Here is a 5,832-nt window from a genome sequence, read left to right as displayed (position 1 = left end):
TTGCCTACCTTTTTACGCGAACCACAACGCTTAGGCGAAAGGGCCCGGTTACTCAGTAGGAAACCAATGTTTTTTTTTTTTTTTTAAGGAGAATTTTTTTTTAAGGAGAATTTTTTTTTTTTTTTTGCATACCTCGATCTTTCCATCCAATTTCTCATGAAGCAGATTCTTTATTGAGATCAGTAAGAAGAGGGTTTGTAGAATCACTCCTAAAATTTGATCTAGTTTAAACCCTACCATTCATTGGGTTTTCTTAATAATTTATTCCTCAATATCTTTAAAATTATCTTGACCGTTAATCATTCATTTATTAGGATGCCTAATAAAATTTGAATCCACAAAACTAATTATTTCTGACCATACTCGAGGATTTGATTAATTTTCTCCCCCCTCAACTTAATCTACATTGTCCTCAATGGAGTAGGAAAGCAAAGAAAATAAAAGGAGAGAGTGCACCTGGGATAATTTTGCTTTGGAAGTTGAAGATAGCTTCATTGATTAATAGGCTCTTGTTCTAAATTTCTGCAGCTGCGGTAAAGTAAAAAAAATATGAAATCGTTGGGTTGCCTCCCAACAAGCGCTAAGTTTTACGTCTTCAGCCAGACTAAATTGAGTATTATGGCAGTTTTGGATCCACTAAATTAACAGATTCAATTAATTCTCCATCACTAATTCCATCTATGTAAGGTTTCAATCGCTGACCGTTCACTTTAAAAGTGTTCCCCTGTTTAGGATTTTTGAGTTCTATAGCTCCATGAGGAAATACCTGAGTTACAATGAAAGGTCCGTCCCAACGTGAGCGAAGTTTTTCAGGAAACAGACGCAACCTAGAATTGAAGAGCCAAACTTTTTGATTAGTCTCGAATATTTTTCGTGCAATAAATTTATCATGATATGCTTTAGTTCGAGCCTTATAAATTTTGACACTCTCATATACTTCATTGCGTAGCTCTTCAAGTTCATTTAATTGGAGTCTCCTATTGGAACCTGTATTTTTCATATCAAAGTTAAATTGCCGTATGGCCCAAAATGCACGATGTTCCAATTCCACCGACAAATGACAAGCTTTTTCGAATACAAGTCAATAGGGAGACATTCCTATGGGTGTTTTAAAAGCAGTACGGTAAGCCCATAATACATCGTCTAAGCGAAGAGACCAATCCTTTCTATCGGGCCTAACCATCTTTTCTAGGATATGTTTAATCTCCCTATTTGACACCTCTACCTGACCATTAGTTTGGGGATGATATGCTGTGGCCACTTTGTGTGAAATATTATATTTTTTCATAAGTGCTTCAAAATATTTATTCATAAAATGAGTCCCCCCATCACTAATGATCACCCTTGGGAAGCCAAATTGACTAATGATGTTTCGTTGGATAAAACTAATTACAATTTTATTATCATTAGTCCGTGTAGCTATTGCCTCCACCCATTTTGATACGTAATCAACTGCCACTAGAATATATTCAAATCCAAATGAGGCTGGAAAAGGTCCCATGAAATCAATCCCCCAAACATCGAAAATTTCTACTACTAAAATGGGGGTCAGCGGCATCATATCCTTCTTGGATAAAATTTTCTGTTTGCTGACATCGCAGACAACTTCGGCCAAATTCATGTGCATCCTTGAAAAGCGTTGGCCAATAAAACCCACTCTGCAGTACTTTTGCTGCAGTTTTTCTTCCACTAAAATATCCCCCACATGTCGAAGAATGGCAAAAAGTGAGAATGCTTTGGAATTCACTCTCGGGGACACAACGGTGAATAACTTGGTCAGGACAGTATTTGAATAGTTCAGGGTCTTCCCAGAAATAATGTTTAATTTGCAAGAAAAATCGATCCTTTTCTTATTTTGTCCAGTGAGAAGGTACTTGTCCTGTTGATAAGTAATTGACAATATGGGCAAACCATAGAGGACGGCTAGAAGAGATTGCAAAAAGTTGTTCGTCAGGAAATTTTTCTTTGACCTCATCTATGCCTATCATGTGTTCAACTAAGATCCTGGAGATGTGATCAGCTACCATATTCTCAGAACCCTTCTTATCTCGGATTTTCAGATCAAATTCTTGTAAAAGAAGGATCCATCTGATCAAACGCAGTTTAGTATCTTTCTTTGAGAGGAGATGTTTCAGAACCGCATGATCAGAGTAAACTAGAACCTTAGACCCTAACAAATATGAGCAAAATTTTTCAAGGGCAAACACTACTGCTAGTAGCTCTTTTTCTGTTGTGGTGTAGTTTAATTGGGCATCGAAAAGAGTCTTGCTAGCATAATAGATCACATGTGGCTCCTTATTGATTTTTTGGCCTAAGACGGCACCTATTGCAAAGTCAGAGGCATCACACATAATCTCAAATGGAATGGACCAGTCAGGGAGTTTTATTATGGGTGCTGTTGTCAGGGCTGTTCATAATGTGTTGAACGCTTTCAAACAGTCTTCATCAAAGACAAATGGTGTATCCTTGGCCAACAGATTGCACAAGGGTCTTGAAATCTTGCTAAAGTCTTTGATGAAGTGTCTATAAAATTCGGCATGACCTAAGAAAGATCGTATTTGTCGGACCGAAGTAGGGGGTGGTAGTTTTGAAATAACCTCAACTTTGGCTTTATCTACCTCGATCCCTTTTTCAAAAATAATATGTCCTAATACAATTCCTTTCCGCACCATGAAATGGCTCTTTTTCCAACTTAGGACAAGATTTGTCTCCATACACCGTTTAAGAACTTTGAAAAGATTATGGAGACAATCCTCAAAGGTGGTTCCAAACATAGAAAAATCATCCATAAAAACTTCAAGATATTTATCCACCATATCCGAAAAAATGGCCAGTATGCACCGTTGAAATGTAGCGGGTGCATTGCAAAGCCCGAATGGCATACGTCAAAAAGCGAAGGTGCCATAGGGGCAGGTGAAGGTAGTCTTTTCTTGATCATCCGAAAATATAGGTACTTGATTGTACCCTGAATAACCATCAAGAAAATAGTAGAAACTTTGTCCTGCTAACCGTTCTAGGATTTGATCGATGAAGGGCAATGGAAAATGATCCTTCCTAGTAATGGCATTCAGTTTTCTATAATCTATGCATACTCACCATCCAGATGATATGCGAGTTGGAAGTAGTTCACCTTCTTCATTCTCCACCACAGTAATACCAGATTTCTTAGGTACTACTTGAGTGGGACTAACCCATTTACTATCGGATATGGGGTAGATGATTCCAGCATCTAACCACTTTACCACCTCTTTCTTTACTACTTCACGCATGTTTGGGTTCAATCTCCTCTGCATATCTCGATGGGGTTTGGCATGTTCCTCAAAATGAATATGGTGCATGCAAATGGAGGGGTCAATTCCTTTTAAATCGACAATGGACCAATCGATAGCCTCTTTGTGTTCCTTCAGAATACCAACCAATTGTGCTTCCTGATTAGGGGTCAAGTCTGATGCAATGATTGCCGGGAGGGTGTCATTGAGTCCTAGAAATACATACTTAAGCATAGCAGGAAGAGGTTTCAATTCTAACATAGGTGGTGATTCTAAAGATGGGACTATTGGTGTACTGGCTAATGTGGGCAATGGCTCATACTTGATTGTCCATGGAGGAGTGGTTTTATCATGTGGTGTATCTAACAAGATGTTAACTTCTTTCATATATTCCTCAAAGTCACACCCTCCAAAGTGAGCCAAGCAAGTATCTAAGGGGTCTGGTGCTAGAATTATGGGTGTTGCATCTTCTATAATATCTTCTAGTGTATCTACTTCGAAGTAACTATCCATTGATGGTCCTTGGGAAGCACCAAACACATTCAGTCTTAGTTTCTTATTCCCAAACGATACGTCCATGACTCCTGTCCTACAATTAATGCATGCATTTGCCGTAGCTAGGAAGGGTCGTCCTAAGATAATGGGAATTTGTCTGGGGTTGCCACTTAATTCCATATCGAGAACCAAAAAATCAACTGGAAAGTAAAACTCATCTACCTTGACCAAGACATCCTCAAGCATTCTACGTGGTTCCTTAATTGATCTGTCGGCTAACTGTAGTGTGACTGATGTGGGTTTCAGTTCTCCAAATCCAAAAAGTTCATACACCGAACTAGGTAAAAGATTCACACTTGCCCCTAAATCCAGAAGAGCTTTTTCAATGTGATAATCTCCTATAACACAGGAAATGATGGGGGCTCCTGGGTCCTTAAGCTTTGGAGGAGTGGCATGCTGGAAGACAGAACTAGCCTGTTCACTGAGACGTACTTTCTTTGGGATTTGTGATCTAGATTTACATTTTTGGGTGCACAAATCCTTCAAAAATTTGGCATAAGCAGGGACCTGTTTGATTGCGTCTAGAAGGGGAAGATTAATTTGGACTTGCTTAAACAATTCCAACATCTCATCGAGTTTTCCTCCCTTCTTATCTGCAGGAATAGGGGCTTTCAGGGCATCCGAAAATGGGGCTTTAGGCAAGTAAGATGATTCTGGTGTAGTTGGTTCCTTCTCTATTTTCAGGTCCTCCTTGTTCTTGGGTGATTTGGATTCGGTTAGAGATTTAGGGTCGGTCTCATTGGTTTTACTAGTGTGTTCAATGACCTTCCCACTTCTCAGAGTCATGATTGATTTGGCATGTTCAGAAAAAGCTTCTGGGGTATTAGAACTCTCAATCACAAATTGCCCTCTTGGGTTGCTCTCTGGTTGGCTAGGTAATTTTCCTCCTTCCCTCCTACTGAATGCAGTTGCTAGTTGACCTATTTGGGTCTCTAGCTTAGCAATGGATTGTGTGTGGGAGTTAAGGGTCTGAGTGTTGACTTCTAATCTTTCTAGTGCTTTCAGGACTTTTTCCTCAAAAGCTGAGCTGTGACCAGTAGTAGACGGTTGAGGAATATTTTGAAATTGATGGTATGGTCCATGCCTATATGTTGGGTCTTGATATTGAGGTCGAGGTGTGGCAGGACCAACCACTGGTTGTGGTCTCCAGGAAAAATTTGGATGGTTTCTCCAGCCGGGGTTATAAGTGTTCGAATATGGATCATTTCCTGGTCTGCGAGCTTGTTGGACTTGCTGAACCTGCTCGTGCACAAACTCAGAAAATTGGGGTGCGGCTGGGCATTCACTAATAAAATGGTTCGGACTTGCACACAATGCACAAACTTCTTGGATTGGATTAGGTGGAATCGGGGATTGTCCAGTGTTTAGAAGACGATCTAATTTTTGAGACAGTTCATCTACCTTTTGATGGATATCTATGGCATTTCCTACTTCATATATTCCACTTCTTTTTGAGTTTAACATGGGTTTATCTCTAATAGAGGCAGACATATGATGTAATAAATTTTTACTTAAAATTTCAAACAGTTGCCATGCCTCATCCTCACTTTTCAGCATAAATGTCCCACCGCATGATGCATCGACCATTTGTCGATGTCTTTCAGAGAGCCCATCATAAAAACATTGGATTAACTGCCACTTGGATACAGCATGGTGGGGATATTTTCTAATAAGATCTTTTAATCTCTCCCATGTTTCATGAAATATTTCTCCATCTAATTGGGAAAAACTAGTTATGGCTTTCCTTATTTGATTAGTTTTTCCTATGGGAAAATATTTCTTGAGAAACTCTCCTTGCAGCTGGTCCCAGGTTGATATAGTCATGGAATCCAAAGTATGTAGCCAGTATTTGACTTTGTCCTTAAGTGAAAAAGGGAATAATTTCAACCTAAGAGCATCATCGGAGAAGTTGTGAATTTTGACAGTTGAGCATATCTCAAGAAATTCTTCAAGATGTTTATAAGGGTCTTCATTACTAAGTCCATAAAATGAAGGTAACATTTGGATT

The 5,832-nt window shown here is 39.1% G+C and overlaps 1 non-coding gene across 1 annotated transcript; it reads left to right on the top strand.

Annotated features, from left to right (window-relative positions):
- The first annotated feature begins 5,470 nt into the window (after positions 1 to 5,470).
- LOC140853046 (small nucleolar RNA R71) lies at positions 5,471 to 5,576 on the top strand. The gene has a single exon (XR_012136124.1). It is a non-coding gene; the product is annotated as a small nucleolar RNA R71 (small nucleolar RNA).
- Positions 5,577 to 5,832: the final 256 nt, after the last annotated feature.

The sequence above is a fragment of the Elaeis guineensis genome, chromosome 12 (genome assembly GCF_000442705.2).
Source record: "Elaeis guineensis isolate ETL-2024a chromosome 12, EG11, whole genome shotgun sequence".
Taxonomy (NCBI): Eukaryota; Viridiplantae; Streptophyta; class Magnoliopsida; order Arecales; family Arecaceae; genus Elaeis; species Elaeis guineensis.
This window is presented reverse-complemented; position numbering and strand designations above follow the sequence as displayed.